We start from the raw sequence: 20,140 nt of genomic DNA, 5'->3' as shown, positions 1-20,140 counted from the left end.
ATCTGTAGTAATGATCAAAAAGTAAACTAGTATAAAGCTTTAATAAGGAAAATGTAAAAAAATTTCATAAAGTGAATCGAAAGCAAGCTACTAACGTAATTGTCTCTTATTTGTTAACAGAGACAGCTTCGGGAGTTCCACTGTTGTTTTTCTTTTTTTATTAATTTTTACTATTTACTCTCTATGATAATACTCTCTCTTTTCTGCGTTAACTCTCTCTTTTTTTCCTAACTCTCATTTATAATTATTACATTTCAAAATAATTATTAGGTAACTCGATGTTTAGGTTGAAGAACTGAAATAATTTTGGTATCGTTTGAGAACAACAATTTACATAATTATCAACTAGCCAATTCAGAGTGATTTTTTTTTAACTGCAAATAGAATTGGTATATAATATTATTATTTATATACACAAAATCAGTCGATTTGAATAAATAAATGACTGTTAAACCGTCAATAAATTATTTATTATTTTACGCTGAATTAATTATGCATTAATGCATAATAATGTAATAATGCATTAATGTTATTATCATACAGGCAGAGCAAAGTTTTAAGGTTTTTTTTAATTAATCTTTATTCAAATAGGCTGAAATACTGTCATTTAAGATTTTTAAATGTATTAACATGCCCATTGAAATTTTTGCTTATTTTTAAAACGTTTCCTAATTTAAATCATCGCTTAAAATTTATTTTATATTTTATTCTTTAAACTGTAAAAAAATAATAAAAAAATACGTTTTCGTAAGGCTGCAAAAAAGACTGTACTAACATCAACATTTATTCCATACGTTTTACGACAATCATTAGTAAAAATATTAGGCAAAACAACCGTAAAACAAAAAAACATATTCACTATTTACTGAAATAGATCAATAAATACATATTTTATATTTTTTAACTGATTTCAAAAAGCAGCAGGTTCTCGATTCGACCAATATCTTTTTATTAATGTTCAAGAGTTAACCTACAAAAATTAAATAATATCGATTATAATTTTTGTATTTTGTAGAGAAGGTTCTTTTGTTTCCAAAGTATGTTCTTCTAGATAAATAAAATAGAAAATTATTTAAATTATAAATTAGAGTGTTTACATAAACGTTTTGAAAATTTTCTTTATTTTTTTATTACCATTATTTATTGGATTGTTAGAACCTGATTTGATTCTAAAATTAAAAATATTAAGTGCAGAAAACAAGGTCAAAAAAATACTAATACTTATTTCAACATTTTACGCAGTTTCTCTGTATTAATTTTCTTATTTTTATCAATATTCAAGTTTCTAACCTTTAAGTTTTTTGCAAACTGCTAATAGTTTTTAAATAGGTAAAGGGTTTTTAGTCTTATTCATTTATTAAATAATAATAATAATAATAAACCTAAAAAAATAAATAAAATAAAATCGACCAAAAAAAATCCAAACGTAAAAATAATAATTTTTGAAATTTTTCTTTCGACTTTTTTTTAAAACGGATCCAAAGTAGGAGTTAGTGAGTTTTTAGTAGATGTTTTCAAATTTCCACTTTTTCTAAAAATGGAAATTTAGAGAAAAATTGAGTAAGTAATATTTTTTTTCTTTATAGGGCGAGTTTTCTTTTAAAAATTTATTTTCTCACAATGTTTAAATTTTCATCCGTAACTTAGATTTTTATATTAAATAATAAACATCGCCCGTTTGCAGTTCAGTAATCTGTCAGGTACCATAACTGCAATGTTTATAGACAATCGTACAAGAAATATACGTCAACCTTTTGAAAATATCAGTCTTACTCTAGAATAACAAATTCCAAGCTTAGTATGAAGTATTTTCTCAATATTTTCATTATAGATACTAATAAACTGTTGCATATCAATATATATGCAATAATAGATCGATTGATTTAGATGAAAGAGGTCGATCACTTAAAATACTTCAACGTGATTATTCCTCTGATTAAATATCAGAGCATTTCCACACATCTCAGGAACGATCGAACTGAGACTGTACAAGACTACACTTCATTTACACTCATACATATCATCCTCATTCATCCTCTGAAGTAATACCTGAACGGTAAATCCCGAAAGCTTAACAGAAAAAAAAATATCAAAGGATTTAGAATTTGCTTTATTAAATTTTATATTTATAAGGAACTTAAATTTCAGCTAACTGTTTCTGTAAAGAACAGATTTAATTTAATAGTAAATTTACTGGAGTTAAAAAACCATAATATTTACATAAGGTACAAGATAAAAAATAAGTAATGAATTTAAAAATGTAAGTTACAAAAAAAAGGAAAAAAAGATTTCTTAATAGATACAAATAATAATTATTATTACTAGTTTTATTTGAACGCCTACTGTTATTATTTATATCGAAGGTAGATGACAGACATTATGTGTAAAATAGTGAAGGCAAGTAAAACCTACACACTGATTGCAACAGTTGCAACGTCAAAATTGGAAGTAGAATGATTGCATAGAAATACGTATGGTTGTCTACCAACATAAACCCACAAATCTCAAAAACGTGTTTGGAATTATACATATCCTACTATTATTTATACATAAATGTTTTTTTTTTTGTTTTTTTTTAAGAAAATAAAAGTGAAATATTAAATTGAATAAATAATAACATACTTGGCTTAGTGTATTTGAACTAAACAGTAAGCCAAGACACAAGCGGATTCATCGTCTACATACACACTAATTCACACAGTAGTAATTATTGTTTCATTACATATGGTTCAAATAAATAAAAAGTAGTCCACGCTTAAGTACTGACAATAAAAATAGTTTTAAATCTCATTCATACTTATCTATTAAAATTTTAATCAATTCTTAGGCCTTTTATATTTAGTCTTTTCAAATAATAACAAAAAAAATTATAATAATTCAGGAAATAAGATTTATTAAATTAAAATAAAACAGGAGGAAACGAAACGCAGTACGACGAAACGCATCATAACTGGAGTGAGACCAACACTACAGACTACATTCTCTTTTTACATCCTCTTCCGAAATTTAATTAATAAATTTCATTTAAAAATAACTGATTCAAAATTATTATACTAAATTTATATAGCTATATAAAAAAATTAAAATTTCTATATATATATATATATATATATATATATATATATATATTCATAAACCTGAATTAAGGTTATGAGCATTAATAAAATTATAATGTTCTTAATTATAGCGAAATTTAATAAAATAAATAGACTGAAATGTGTTTTGCTAAATTAACGTTTTAAAATATTCCACGTATAATTTATCTTTTTAAAATAAATTCTTGCTATGTTTTTCTATCAGTGTCCGCTAAAACAAACATTTTTTTTTTGTTTTTGAGAAAAAAAGAGAATAAACTTTTATATATATATATTTTTTTTACTTTCTTGATTAATTTAGAATAAAGCTTTTTTCATAACGAGGTGCTTTTTTTATAACTGCTGAAAGTTTATAGAAATATTTATGTATGTAGTTCATACATGTTGTATGTTATCACTTTACATCATCTTCCGAGCAGCAATAGTTTTAAGAGCATTTTTGTTTTATAAATATAATTTTATACCCGACTTAATAATCACTTTTAATTAAATGTACACATAATCTTTTATTCAATATATATACATATGCATACCTTTTTTATTTTTAAAAAATAAACATTTCTTATTGAACTACCGATTACTTTAAAAAAATGCTCGATAACTGGTAAAGCATCAATGTAAAATTTCCAGTTAAGCAAAGAAAAAATTAGTTATTAAGCAGTTGAAAGGGAATATTTTTAGATTTTTTTTTGCGTATTTCACAAGGGTATGAAATCGAGTTAGATTAAACAAAAATTATTGGAAGTGAAACTATTACTTTTTTCCATTTTTTTAAATTTTAATTATAAGTTTTTGTAATGAAATGAAATGTCGTAGATTAACAGCTGAGTGATTAGGGAATGAAATAAGGTCATGCTCGATGTTTTAGCATCATTGTTAAGCAAGTTATTAGTAAAACATCGGCTATATAAAAGCAACTTTAATATTTTTTGTCAAAGAGAAGTATTTTGAAAAAAATAATATTCAAGTAACATCACAAAAAAATGTATGTATAATTTTAATATAAAATAGGTCACTTTCTATAATATGTAAGTTTTAAAACATAAAATTATGTAGACAGATTGGAGTAATCATAACTGGTGAGAGTATTTTAAAATAAAAAATGGCATATTTTTTCAATTGCGTTCAACTAAATTTAACGAGTATTAAATTAGTGTATTTTGAAATTATACTTTATAAATGTAATATCGCGTAATATATCAAACGTTTTACAATTGAAAATTTTATTTCAGGAGATATCATTTATAAATAGAAAATACAGTTTTACATAAGCTAAACTTACATAGTAATATTAAAAACCGTAAATGAATTTAAAAAAAACGGTTTTACGTAAAATATATTCTAACATACAAATAAATAACTAAATAAAGGCATTTATAACCTAAGTGAAAGTTACAGTAATTGCAATCCAAATAAAACTTAAACTAAACCGACATTTAATAATTAGAAATGTTATGTTAAGGAGTTTTTATGTTTACACAATAATTTTAAAACGAATTAACAATAATGTAACGATGGAAAATTAATGAATTTTAAATAAAATTACTACTATATAATAGGTGTTTTACGATGTGTACAGGCAGAGCTAGTCTGTTGTTTATTAAACCAATGACTAAAGTTTCAAAACGCTAATTCTATACAAAGCAATTCTCTTTATACTAAAGAATATAGGTAATAGGGAAAAGTAATTACAAATTGTACTATAAAATAAAAAAATAAACCACAATTTTAAATCTTAAATTAAAATAATTTGATATGTTGCATTCGGCTGATTAATACAGTAATGCAATTGTAAATAAAAACCAAAGAGAACGTACAGAATCATACCACTACTCCATTTATTTATTTATTTTTTTTATTGAAATAAGACACGACTTTGAAGAATGGTTAATTATTGTGTAACATTCTTAAATAAATACATATATCTAATAAAATCTATATAAATTGATATCTAATAAATAAAACAATTCAATTCATCCTAAGAATCTAATTATTTTAAAAATACCGGTTTACATCATACGTATATACATATATACAGAGAAATTCAGGGAAAGGGATATTTTAAAAATTAAATATTCTTATGAAAATATAGTATGAAATAAATTTATTTATTATATTGAAATAGCAAAAAAACAAAAAAAAACATGCAATTTATGAATAAATACACAATTTTTATTTTTTTGAAAATCCCACCTTGCTCCTTCTCTACTTAAATTGTGCAGTCTAGTTGTGAAACTCTGTAGGGTTCGACGTGACATTTCAACGGAAATTTCAGCGATCTTATCTTGGCTTTCAGTTCTATCGATTTTTATAATTCATACTTTTAAGGTGGCTCCGCCAGAAGAACTCGCACACCGACAAATCAAGAGACCTAGGAGGCCATGAATTCTCACGATTTCTTGAAGTTGAACGGTTACCAAATGATTGACGTACAGCAACCATCAATATTCATGCTGTGTGCGATGATCAGTTCTTAAAAGCAATCACTGTCAATAATTTTAAGAAATGATGTGAATCATCGTGTAATTTGAAGTTAAATAGGAGAAGAGTTTTTGTGTGAAACCTTCGGTGTAATAGGAAGGCTTGCAAGTTATGGTAGGTGATTGTGGTTGGAAGTTATACGAAAGTGATAGTGAGTTGTGTAAGTACAGTGATGGAAATATTTGCCGAGACATTTGCATCGGTGGCATCGTGACAGAGGTCAAATTGATGAGTGATGTGTTATCAAGTTTAGAGGGTCTAACAGACGATCCTCGGTAAAGCCCCTGATGGGCTTGGAACGGAGGGGATGGCGTGGCGACCGGAATCGTCACTAGTTATCTTCCCCTTCGAGGGTCAGGGTGGAAATGTCTGTAATTTTTGCGCAACAAAGTTTTTAGCACGGTGACGTATCAGTTTTAATCCTACTATTCGTGAGGTATCCTCAAGATTAAAAAAAGTAAGGGTCTATAATGCCGCACGATGACAGCCCACCGCATGGTATACTTGTTGCTGTGAAGCGCGTACCGGTGTTAACTGTGTGGGATTCTCTTGTACCTAAAAACGAATTTTTTTTTATTAACAAATCCTTTAAGTTTATTAACAAAGTTATCGTCCTCGTCTGTCTTTACGACCGTTCGTTCATATAATTTATGACGTAATATGTGATCGTTTGGTATCAGTTCCTGGACATTCTGAAAATTGTACGGATGGTATAGTAAATCCTGCAACACTTGAATTTTGTTTTTTTTTTACCTCCGGATCCACCGGCATTCTTCAGAGAATGAAGATGAATGATTTTTAGCGTGTGTGAAAATGCCAAGCCTGACCGAGATTCGAACCCGGGACCTCCGGATGAAAGGCCGAGACGCTACCACTCGCGCCATGGAGGCCGGCAAACACTTGAATTATCCGACTGTAACGACACTGCATGACGACGAATTGAACGGTGTGGACTACTTATGACAACAACTTGAATAGTCTCAATACAGTCTAAAGGTAGTGTATGAACGATTCGCACACCATCTGCAGGTTTCTTTTTCATTGTTAAATCTGTTTCCTCAAAATTATGTACCGTGTATTAATTGAATGTTCTGACGGTACACGATCATAGCATCCTAAATTAAACTGGCGGCGCAATTTTCTGCAAGCAGCCTCCAAACTGTCATTATTTTTATAAAAAGATTTGATGACAAAAGCACTTAGCGCACTGCTCCCAAATACCCAGTATAACTGAATGCCAAGATAGTCTGGGCTGACATTTTATAAATAAAAAATTAATTCATTTTAAAAGTTGACGTGATTTTAAAGGCACTAATTTTCAGTGCTGTCACTCATCCAGGGCTACCAACACAAATTTCAAAATTTCTCGCTTCTCTGAATCACACTGTACACACACACACACACACACATATATATATATATATATACTTGTTCCCCCCTACAGAGAGATAGTGTAAGGAAGTTTGATGATTAGCCGAATTGCAACAAATAGCTGATATTTCAGATGTCAAGCGCTAAATTTTACATGATTTTTGTCAAAATTCCATGAAATTCCATAACTTTCCACACACATTCGAAGTAAATTAACCTTTGATTAATTTTTTTTACTGGAAAAATTGTACAGTGATTTTGATTTTAAAGTAACTAAGTATTTGATTTTGAAAGGTTTAACAGTATCGTGATTCGCTTAATCAACGAAATCAATCATTTATTTTTGGTTTGGTAAATGAAAACATTGAGGCGAACCACTGGTTCGCCTTCTGTGGTTCCAAATGAAATAACATCAGAAATCATTAAAAAAAAGAATTCAAGATACTGTTTTGGAAGATTTATCGAGTAAAAGTATGTGATACTGCTGAAATTATGAATATCTAAACTGGTTGTATGCACACCTTACGTTAAAATAACGTATAAAAACTTTGTCGGCGAAACGGGTACCGCTTTTGCGGATTGATACACTTTTTTAATATTGGGCCCGCGAGGCTGCGCCACTAAAATGATGATAAATGTTTTCTTATTATTCTCTTCCTATTTTATTAAAAACTTCACAGTTAACAAATTAATAATAATAAAACGTTTTTCATTCGTTCACTCAAGAAATAAAAATATAGAACGAACTTTTTATTACATCACCCTGTTTGTTTACTACTTTTTTTTTCTATTTCTTATTCTGTTTAGGCTTCGAACCACCGTAAGGTATTACTTCAGAGGATGATATGTATGTATGTAAATGAAGTGTAGTCTTGTATGTTTGTTTACTATTAAGAAATTTATAGTATACGAATACATTTTGTTTTCCTGTTAGCCTCCGGGAATCACCGTCAGGTATTACTTCAGAGGATGAAATGTATGATTATAAGTGAAGTGTAGTCTTGCACAGTCTCTGGTCGACCATTTCTGAGATGTGTGGTTGATTGAAACCCAACTACTAAAGGACACCGGTATCCATGATCTAGCATTTAAATCCGTATAAAAAAAAACTCAAATCCTTTTACTAGGATTTGAACGTTGAAACTCTCGACTTCGAAATCAGCTGATTTGCGAAGACAAGTTAACCACTAGACCAAGTGAGTTATATGATACATTTAAAAAAAATTAAATTAGTTTATTAAGTTTTTGTTTTCATTTGGCAGGAGCATGGGTAAAATGTTTTTCTGAAAAGCTTTCGGTTTACGATCATTCAAATACATATTAAAAAATATCTTCATACACGATAACGTTGAATAAATGATATATGGTCATTTTTCATTGTTTCTCTTCTAAAGAGAAAAGTTTATTCGTCAATCCAGGTTGGTCGGTCGACTCACCGGGTTGGTCTAAGGGTGAACGCGTCTTCCCAAATCAGCTGATTTGGAAGTCGAGAGTTCCCAGCGTTCAAGTCATAGTAAAATTAGTTATTTTTACACGGATTTGAATACTAGATCGTGGATAACGGTGTTCTTTGGTAGTTGGGTTTCAATTAACCACACATCTCAGGAATGGTCGAAAAGAGACTGTACAAGACAACACTCATATATATTTACACTCATATATATCATCCTCTGAAGAATTATCTGAAATGTAATTATCGGAGGCTAAACAGGAAAAAAGAAGATTGGTCGGTCGTAACGATTAAAAAAAACATTGCTATTTGAAATTATGAACCATTTTAATGGGGTTTAAGATAGAAATTAATTACTTAAGATTATCTTTAAACTGTTACACTTTTATATAAAACCGTAATTGAGGTTTGTTTTGAAAATATTGTTAATTTTTAAACAATAAGTATCAGAAATAATTTTATAATAGATTAACCAGAAAAACACAAATGATTTAATTGTTTTATTCAAAATTTAAAAAATAACTTTTATGGCAAACTAACAGTTTATTTAATAAAATTTAACTGAAATTTAAAAAATTCTAAGTTCTGAACACAATAACTTGAAGGTGGCTGAATGGAATGAATCGCCAATTCGATTCATTCATTCTTCAAGTCGTTTTTTTCCATTACATGACTAACACATCCACAGGAACTACGGTAACATCGTGAGGAATTTCTTCTTTGAGTTCTTCAATGAACCATGAGGATGGATCACTGAATAGACCCTCTTTTACACTTCAATTATTCCTACAAGAAAAACTTAAAGCCGATAAATCAAGCGATCTTGTGAACCAAGGAATATCGTGATCTTGAAAATAAATAAATATTGTGTTTCTTGAAACGTCTGAAGCAATCATTTAATCGCATTATCTAACTATGTAATTGGTCACCCATCCTGTTGAAATCACGTGTTTGTATTGATTTCAGATTTCTTTACTATTTGAGAAAATATTAACGTCTTCGTTAAACTTAACGGCAACGGGGTGACCGTTTGGGATTTCGGAAAATTCCATCTCTTACAGCGACTACCCTTTCAGCTGCATTATTAGCAGCTGTTTATCCGGAGCAATTTTATTCAACACAGTTAAATAATCACTTTCTTCATTACTCAACTCCCAGATTTTAATAACATCATATCATTGTGATAGATATTGAAAAGATATCGAAACAAACGTCGTGCAGTCATAAAATCATCTCCGACTTCGTAGAATAATTTAATCACAGACACACAGATTACCCTTCCAGCGTCCTATCACAACTAAATGTTATATAAAGAACAATATATTGTTATCGAATGTTAACAGAAAAAAATTTTATTTATAATCCATTTCAATTGATTACCATTAGATTTTTTCTTTGTAAGTTGGTGTATTTCGCTTTTTTCATGCCTAAAATTCCTAACTATAAAAATAATATTATGTTGCATGCAAATTGGTACTAAATTAATTAAAATCAATAAAACCTTAATATCCCTTCAATTAAAGGTAATAATTTAGACTAATATATAACTAGGTTAATAATATTAAATAACATTTATTATTAATATAATTAAATAGAATTTCTGTCTATAATAGCACTAACAGAAATATTTCCTTTATTCATTTTAAAATATTTATAAATACTATAATCCATTTTATCAAATGACATTCATTTAGTTGACATTCACTTTAAATACAGGTTGTAAAACAATTTATATATATATATATATATATATATATTGTAACAGGTAAAAAGTATATAATAAATAAAACTAATGTTGTTTACCTGATACCCAACAACTTGGAATAATACAATAAAAAAAAACTTGAACAGACAGGTTTACAAGGCCGTATTACAGAATTTCCATCACTTCTGCGTTTAATTTCCCCCTAAATAAGATCTGGAGATAAATTACACTTTAAAAAAAATTAAAATTTAATTTTTTATAAATTGAAATTTTATATCTGAAATATTGTTATTAATAAATTGATTTTATCTGAATTTATTTGCTTATTATTGCTACATTCGGTAGCCAGCCAATTAGTTCAACAATCTATAAAAATAATTACAAGTAAATATCAGTTCTCATTATTACTATTATATATTCTTCAATTTTTTTTCTATCGAATAAAGACGACGTATTTCCTACACTGTTACTTAATAAAAAGTACATTGATTTGTTGTCTCATTCAATTGGTCCGTAATTTTCTTCAAAATGTAACGTAAATAAAAGTTTCTGATGTATGACAAGTTCTAAAAGAAAATTTTTCACTGCGTAGTCAAAACCCATGATTGACACTATCAGAGAGAAATATAATCTTCGTTTCATTTGACTTGTAATTCTAATTTAAAACAGTATATTTGAGTCAATAAAGAAGGCAACGGGAAGCCTATCAATATATAATTTTGAATATTTCAAAACAACAAATAATGTAATACAAAATCATACATAAAACTAACAAAATACACACTTAAACAGTAAACCAGGTTTATATAAATTAAATTGAACTAATTATTACTATAATAGACAGACTGAACGCATATTTGTGATAAAATTTCACAAATTACCTCATAAAAGCAATATGTCAAAGATGTTAACAGCGAGCGAATTATACAAATAGATTTTATGAACCAAAATCACATGGTAACATTGGTAGAATATATAATTCTATTACTTTCTTACGAGGTTTCTTGGATATTAAGACGGCCGACATTAAGAAAAGCGCTTCTAGCTAGTCTCCTGAGGAGGAACGAACAGATAGTTACCTCACAAGAGATTTGGCTGAAAAAGTTTCATTAATTTAAAAGGAAGTCTTTTAATTTTATATATATATATTGTTATAATTATATAATTAAGGCATGGAAAAGTACTTTCGTATAGTAAGAATTTGATATCACTCTATCCTAAACTGTATTTTGGTTTTCAAAAAATATAAAAACTCAATTTTGTTAGATAAAATATAAGTATTAGAATGTTCGTGTTTTTGTACATTTGTTGTACCAATGTTCAATTAAAAATCAAAAGCCGCTCAGCCGATTTGTATGATTCTTTCATTTAATTTTATTCTTTTATCAGCAGCTTCCTTAGTTTATCAACTTGTGGGAAGAAGAGATAAGGGGAGATCGAGGAAATGATGGGAACCGGAACAGGTCTAGACAAACTAATCCCTGTAATGAATAAAAAGAAGAAATTCTTTCTCTTATTTTATGGGGATAGTTTACTGGAAGTCCACGTTGTAAGCGAGTTTTTTTTAAAGATTTTTAGAAATACAGCACTTGAAATAAGTAGAATTTGAAATAATTCTCGTGCGAAGAATTCTGATTATTTACTTCCGGTCAGTAGATCTTTTACCCGGAGTAACACCAGGTAATATATATATATATATATATATATATATATATATATATATATTACCGAAGACATAAGAGCCATAACGAGAGTGCATGACATAATGGAAACAGTGAAACCTCTGAAATGGCAATGGGCAGGGCACATCGCAAGAAGATGTGATGGAAGGTGGAAAAAGGCGGTCCTTGACTGGAGTCCAAGAGAGCGACAAAGGCCAAGAGGCAGGCCACCAGACCGATGGGACAGAGACATTAGAAGGGTAGCTGGAACCAACTGGCAGAGGACGGCACAGGACAGACAAGCATGGCGAAAACTGTTGAAGGCCTACCTATCAAACTAGACTTGAAGAGGCTACATCTTGTAAAAGATTGAAGAAACAGATGCATAATAATAATATATACAAGGGGTGAATCACAAAGTTCTCTTTAGACTTTCGTAACTTATTTTACTCGCGAAAATAAAAGTTCATATAAACATACGTTCTAAAATTCTTCGTTTGCGAATTACGGCTCGTGAAAGATTTCGCTCGGATTTCAGCTACCCAGGTGAAATGAGGTCGTACTGAAATTTTTAGGACGTTTTAAGGGGCAGAATTAGTGATTTCTTATGGTTTTTGATCAGAAAAATCGAATAAAAGAGGTCCCAGAACCTTATCTGCAGTAGTATTTGAGAAATCTGGGTGAAAACCAATAAGTTGGGGTAAAAAACCGTGTGTTTTATGTTCGACGTACAATAACTTTGTTAAATGGGTTTTAAACACATAAAACTTTTAAACAAAATTTGTATAAAATTTAATTCTGAACAAAATAAGGGTTCAGTAGTGTAGTGTAAGATAAGATGATTAAAAAAAGAAAAGTTAGAAAAATTCGAATTTTATTTAGAAACAGTACACTCGACTAATTATACGTACCAATTTATGATAGATGTCTAAAAATGCAATCACTATTTTCAACACCTTTCCTGGCTTGCTTCTGTACTGCTTTTGTTGTTCTTTTTAGTTGTTCAGGGATACCCTTAAGTTGCTCAGCCGTATCCATAATGCGGACAATTAATTCCTCACGAGAATGCATTGTTTCACATGAGGAAATCAATATTTATCCCATTGTGAAAAATATTGTATACAATATTTTTCACAATAGTTTTTATGCAAAGATCTGAAGGTATTAGAACAGGCAATCTTGGTGGCCAAGAATGTGGCCAATCCACAACCGATCCATTTCTCAGGAAAATTATGATTTAAGTGAATGGAAGCAGCATAAGAGACGTGAAGAGACGCGCCATTGTGTTGGAAGTATACTTTGTTTCAGCACTTGAGGAACATCTTCATGATCTTCCCAAAGCACCTGTATAATCATTTTTGTTGCATGTATGTTTTTCTTTTTATATATATATATATATATATGAACACACAAACACACTTACCAGCGCGCATAAAAATTATGTAATACCTTTAGTATCTATTACGTGTTAGTTGATCGTAATTATAATACAAAGACCTTGTAAAGCTGTTATTACAGGAATTAGAGAGAATCTTATGCTCAAGCCCAGAACATGATGTCGGGTTAGTTTTTAACCGATTAAAACTATTCGTATACTGTATAAAAATTACTATTACGTAATATATATAAGCGCGTGCGTGTTTGTGTACGCAAGGTTGAAGGACAATTTAATATTGATAGGTAATAGCGACATCTATTTTGTTTTTTTATCTTTTTAAGAACTGCTAATTTTTTTAATTAGTTGATCGGTGACCTTAACACAAAACTCTCTTCATTTTTACATTATTCGTGTATCAGATAATGACAGATACTTTTTTCAACCATCAGAGATCGTTCGTCCGTACCTGCAATCTATCCAAAGATCTCTTTATGTGCGTCTCTATGGCCTCTACTTAAACGGGCTAATGATCTTGTGGCATTTATAAATTACAAATATACTATGGACCTACTCTTTCTTGCTTATTGTTCACAAGATTTATTGTTCAGCATTATAAATGAAATTTCCTCTCAATTAGCATCTTTATACATTTGTTCATTGTATTTTATTCCTCTTTATGGTAGTAATGCGATTGTTAAACTTCATTTAGTGTTAAATCTAGGATAAATGTAATTACTTGCTTGGAAATACATATATTTAATTTTTATTTTATTAGCGGAGATTGTTTATTATTTATTTTTGTGTTTACTTCAAGACCTACAATGAACAAAAATTTATTTCAAAACTTTGCCCAACATTCTGAAGCAGGACACTGGAGCGTTAGTATAAACATTTTTAGAAATACATGCAGGCATGCACTTGTACATATACATATACACAATTAATATAGATACACACTTATATATATATACGATATTGGTATCGGAGAACACGAATTTGAAGTCAAAAACTTATTTTGACACATCACAACTGTCAAAATTGCTGTCAATCAATTGACAACTAGCGTTTTTATGAAAAAAAAACATGTTTTTATGAAAAAAAAGGACACCAAAAACACTTATTAACGTTTTCTGTAATGTCAAACATTGATTTTCCTTCATAAGAACGCTAGTTGTCAATTGATTGACAGCGATTTTGACAGTTACAATGTGTCAAAATAAGTTTTGACTTCAAATTCGTGTTCTCCGACCCCAAAAACCCTTATATACGTTATTTTTGAAGTTTTGTGATGAAACATGCTAGCGCTATATCGTCACGACTTGAAAATAACCTAAAACCCATGTTAAATCCTCTTTAAAATTCAAGTGGAGTGGGGGATGACTTTTTTCGAACGGAAAGGGTTCATCAACGCGTCAAAAATTTTGTTTTTGAGAGTACTTTTAAATCAGGGGGTGCACGTTTTTCGACCAAAATTTTGCCCTATTTGGACCACTCTAATATATATATATATATATATATATATATATATATATATATATATATATATATAAAACACAATCGTTGTCAGGTTCATTTGATAATATAAATTCAAACTAAATTACACAAGGCATTTAATATAAATTCAAATAAAACGAAATCTTTACCAATCTTTAAAAAGAAAAGTCAGCTACACTACATAGTTCTATTCTTACTCAAGTATAACCCTAAGCTTAACCCTTACCTAAGTAAGTAACATTCGGTTTTCCTTAACTTGCTCCAGTTCAATGTAAAAAAAGAGACCTACCTAATTAGGAACCCCCCCCCCCCACCGATATACATATAGAAGTTCTGTGTTTGAGAACTATCAATTTATACTAATTTATAATACGATCCTTGATAATAATTAGAAATTGAATATAGGGTAAATCAAGAATTAAACCTAAATCTAAAACTACCTGAAAGAAGTAGTCGGTAATCATAAATCAGTTATACTAATCCTGTTAAGAGTTAAATATATTATAAGTATACCGGTAGTCTATTATTATTACTGCTACTACTATTACCGTTATTTATGCCCTTGACTTCTGTTCAATCGCGATTAAAAAAAAATTCTAGGTACATTATGTAGAGCTTATCGGAATCAACAACGTGATAACGTCTCATATTTATTACTAATGTTTATATGAACAAGATCAATATGTCCACAAAAGAACAGTTAATTCGTTTGTAGTTTAATTGCACATTTAATGTGCCTGTAGTCATAATAATAACCGATAAGAGATTGGAATGACATCATAAACCGTGTTAATAAAATCTGACAAAAATAATTTCAAAACATTATAAAGAAAAGCGTACAATTAATTTTTTTAAAGACTGTTAAAATTACTATATAAAAACGAAGATAAAGGTTTGCTGTGATTTTATAATTCTTATTTATCTTAAATTCTTAATAATAGAATAATAGAAATAGTCGAAAGAAATAATAGAATAGTCGAAAGCGCTCGAGTCGTGCTATTTTTAATTATTTTACTTGTTAATGAGAGTTATCTTTAATTATAATTTTTATTAAATAATGAAAGAAGGAAAATTAAACTGATAGTTAATTTATCTAAGTTGATTAAATTAATTTTTAATTTACATTTAAAAAAATTATTTACTTATTATTACAATAAAAACAGTAACCCTAATAATCAGTAGAAGCGTTCGGACGGTGTTTTTCATTAAACAAAGTTTTTAAGTTTTAATTACATAATAAAGAAATTTCAAGTTCCTTAATCACATTTTCAGTTAGAATTATCTAACCGATGATTATTTTATATCAATATTTGGTAATTGTAAGCCTGAACGTTCTCAACCTTAATTTTTTCAAATTGAAGTATGTTGAAAAATATATTATATAACTAATAAAAATACAAGTTTCAAAAGTCTGAAGAATGAAATTACCTCATTATTCTTCCTCAGAATATGTAATGGCAGTAGCGTTGTTATCAACTTTACTATATAGTCAGGAGACATTGAAGCAAGATTGGACCATAAATGATGTCTTTTAGTCCCTGCCCTGTATTTTCTTTTGAAAAAGAACTCTGCGAGATGCTCGTGCAAGTGGTGCTTACAATTTCCTACCGAGGAACGTTTGAACGCACTTCTCGCCACGCACGTTCAATTATCTGTGTATGAACTCCCGTGTCCGGATGCATGAAATTATATTTGTGGTTCATCGCTAAATGTTGGTAGCCCTCGTGTTGCAAACAATTATATGTAACAATCGCTAACAATTACTGTACCGGGAAGAATATACTTTTGTGTGATAGGCAGTAAATTGGCGTGTGTGATAGTCGGTGTAGCTAACTCTACAAGATCTGAAACAGTAATTTGGATTTACAGGGTATACAAAAAAAGAATATCTGTACTTATCGGTTATACGGGACCCCTACTGAAATCCAGTTGTTTGTGTATATAAAAATAAAATCACCTATATGTATAACTTACTGTATATAATTTTTATTTTTAACGTTAATCAGACGAGGTTAGCGAGCGAAGCGAGCGTAGCTTATGTTTGATTAGATTATGTTGATTCCGTGTAATATATCGCTCACTATATCAATATTACCTAGTCAAACATAACTACGCTCTCTTCGCTCGCTAACTTCGTCTAATTAACGATAAATATACATATTTTACCTATTTAGGTGGCCAGTAGACAGCTTTACTGTTTCCTGAATATATGATGGAATTGCCCAAAACAGCTGATAACAACGCTAGTGCCATTACAGATTCTGAGGAAGAATAATGAGGTAATTCATTCTTCCGACTTTTGAAAGTTGTATTTTTATTAATTATATAACACATATTTTTCAACATACTTCAATTTGAAAAAGATTAATGTTGAGGACGTTCAGGCTCATAATTTCCCAATAATTTTATCTTATCAGAGCAACTAAAATACGGGTATAAATCCTATTTAATATACCCACTCCTCCTAAGCGGGTCTAGTACCCTTCTTTTAAAGGGGCGAGTAATATATACTTCGAAGATCGTAATTATTTTGTTATGATGACGTTTAAAAATTCCAAGAGCATAAAATATTATCTAGAATATTTTATTAGTAAGGAGTTAGGAGAAAAATGCATATATTTGCATACATACAGAATTTTTTACCTGCAATTTTAGAATTTAATAAACTCAAGAGTAATATAAATATTTTTGATGGGAGAGGTTTCATTTCTGACCGGTAGTTATAATTTTCTCCAGTATATTGTAATGTAAGAAATGAGAATGAAAATAATAATAATAAACGTACTGTTGTCTTCATCAGTTAAAACTATCTAGGACTGACTAGTCCATCTCCAATACGTAGAGAAAAACTGAAAACCCCTAATTTAAAACAACCATTACCGAGGTCGCACGCACATCACATGTTGAACGAACTGTGTGTGGTCTGCTGTTTAACAATACAATTATCCTACCCCGTTTATTTAAATCTAGTCATAACAGAAAAATGTATTACATATGTAATGACAGTTACGCAGAAATACTTCAGTCTCAAATGCATGAACACTTACAACCTCACACAATTTGCATTTGTAACATCCCATTCGGTATAAAGCAATGAATATTCTTATATATATAGTCTAAGCTATGCAACAATACAGTTAATTTAACGATAACAAAGAAATAAAGATAGGTAAAAGAAAACTAAGATATCATAGCATAACTAATACCGATTGTTTTGTTTTTTCACATAACCTATATTTTAACAATGATAATACACTGTATCTTCAACTGACACTCAAAGACATAAGAATCATAACCGATAAATAAGGTGTTTACTTGGACAAAAAATTAAACTTAATCGAGATGAAAAATCTTCAGATAACTAAATACATGTTTTAAACGAATATTTTTTTTAAATTACCTTTTTAATTATAAACTGTTTTGTTGATCAGGACAGACGATAATATTTTTTCTGCCAATCTTTCACTACAGTTGGTCAGTAAGAATAAATCACGTAGTAGTTTTTTTAAGACATTTTTAAACTTATAAAATGCATTGCAAATAATAATCTTAAATAATACTACACAGATAAAATTGAATTTTCTGCATTAACATATTTAACGTGTACTTATTTAATCTACTAATTTTATTTGTTTTATTTTTTCTTTAATAATACATTTAAAATTGATATTTTATTTTTTATCGATTCAAGGAACGTATCATTTCCTAACTTCATAATATCCTACTAACTTCAATTTATTTATAATGACCTTCCTTGATCTACGAAGTATGAGTCAAACTGTAATTGAAACACATGTATCCCATAAAGCGTGTAACAATAATTTCTTAAGCGGAGATAGGTTACGATAGAAATTAGTCATAGCTAAATATAATGTATCGGAATAACATATGGAAAATATTTTATCGCTTCGTAACAGTATAAATTTGAACTATAGCCGTATTTAAATTTATATTTTAAAACTGATATTATTACCAAACTCTGTTCGAAAAGTTATGTACATAAAATCTCATGTAAAAACAATACGTACAAATTTTTAGATACGACGGAGCATATTTTTTAAATATCATGATTCGTATAAGATATAGCCTACATTTCTGTTTCTTATACCGGTATATTAAAAAATAGCCGACTGCGCTGTATTTAAACAAAAGAGAAAATCTTTCTTACCTTATAATAATCCTTGAAGCAGGCCGCTGTTTCTATTACGGAACCAACACAACACACACCGTGAATTAAAAGCAAAGAAACACTAAAGATAGACAAGCAAGTAAGCGTACACTAGAAAGTACGTTCACCGACTAGCAAGGCAAGGTAAGCCGACCTAAGGACTCGTCTCTCCGTTTGTACCAGGTGAGAGGCGAGGTAGTATTAACGCATGCGCACAACAACCCACACCTGCATTCCTTCTCAAGGGTACACCCTGCCTGCCAGTTACTTCTCGGGTCCCTCGACTCGACAGTCGTCAAAAACATTCCATTTCCTCTGGAATCTGCCGTCTGGAAATACAATACGTTACATTTTTATAGCTTTACCGATTGCGGCTTCCATCCACCGGCTCATTACTGCATAATATTCAACCGTACGGATATTGCACCATCTTAATATAACATTATAGTTACAGGAAAACAACTCCGGAATGACTAAGCGGTGGAATAAAAAAAAAATCTCTTAACATATGGGAAGAAGAAAGAAAAAAGAAAACGACATAAATTACAATAATAAAACAACTGCAAAACGATATCGTCTACAAAGGTTATCATTATAGGTTGTTACACGTTTAGGTTAGGAACACGAAACTGTTTGTGGTTAAAATATAAACGGTTATATTTTTGGTTTAAGAGGAATACAGCAAATCCAATAAGTTAAAATGGAAAATACCATTATGAAATAAAAACCACATCATAAACTTCTATAAAAAAAGAAACAAAAATTTAGTAACCGTTTCATGACAATGGAAATCTTACAACAACGTTCATCAGAATTCTTTGTTTTTTATGATATTTTCACATTTCATACAAAATGGAATATAAGAAATGATCTCAATTTACTAATTTATCTGTTTTCCTAACGTTTTAATCAAGTTTACAGAAATTCAAACGATAAATCACTTATAACCTCAGAAAAAAATATTCTCAACATCACAAAAACGTCTAATATTTTAATATAAAAATATTTACAAGAATCAATGTAGAGAAATGATTTCTCTTTGAGAACAAAAATAGTTTGTTTTTTTTTAATTTACTGACCCAGATCCAGTTTTTTATTTTAAATTTTGGAGTCATCAGTCAGTTGATTCGTTTATTGTGATTCTCAGTTCCTTTCTGTTTTGAGCTAATCATTATAACTTCAGCAAATTTATTATTTCCTATATCCTCAATTAAATTATTTTATAATAGGTAGTCTAAAAAGTACTGAGCCTTTTACTCACGAGATAGCATTTGGGTATTCTGGAAAAATCGAGGAAGACCGGCATGTAACCAGTCATGACACTACCAATGACCTAA

The 20,140-nt window shown here is 29.4% G+C and overlaps 1 protein-coding gene across 3 annotated transcripts in view; it reads right to left on the bottom strand.

The window, feature by feature from the left end:
• nahoda (DOMON-like domain-containing protein nahoda) overlaps nt 1-18,980 on the bottom strand; it is a 364,673-nt gene extending 345,693 nt beyond the window's left edge. Inside the window, exon 1 of one of the 3 annotated variants that reach the window (XM_075361475.1) lies at nt 18,804-18,980. The gene's annotated coding sequence lies outside the window, so the exon portion shown is untranslated. The remainder of the gene's footprint in view (nt 1-18,803) is intronic. The other 2 variants (XM_075361476.1, XM_075361474.1) reach the window with 2 other exon arrangements.
• Between the last annotated feature and the right edge of the window lie 1,160 nt (nt 18,981-20,140).

This window comes from Lycorma delicatula, chromosome 3, assembly GCF_047948215.1.
Source record: "Lycorma delicatula isolate Av1 chromosome 3, ASM4794821v1, whole genome shotgun sequence".
Classification (NCBI taxonomy): Eukaryota; Metazoa; Arthropoda; class Insecta; order Hemiptera; family Fulgoridae; genus Lycorma; species Lycorma delicatula.
Note: the sequence above shows the minus strand (reverse complement) of the source record. Positions and strands in the feature narration are given on the sequence as shown.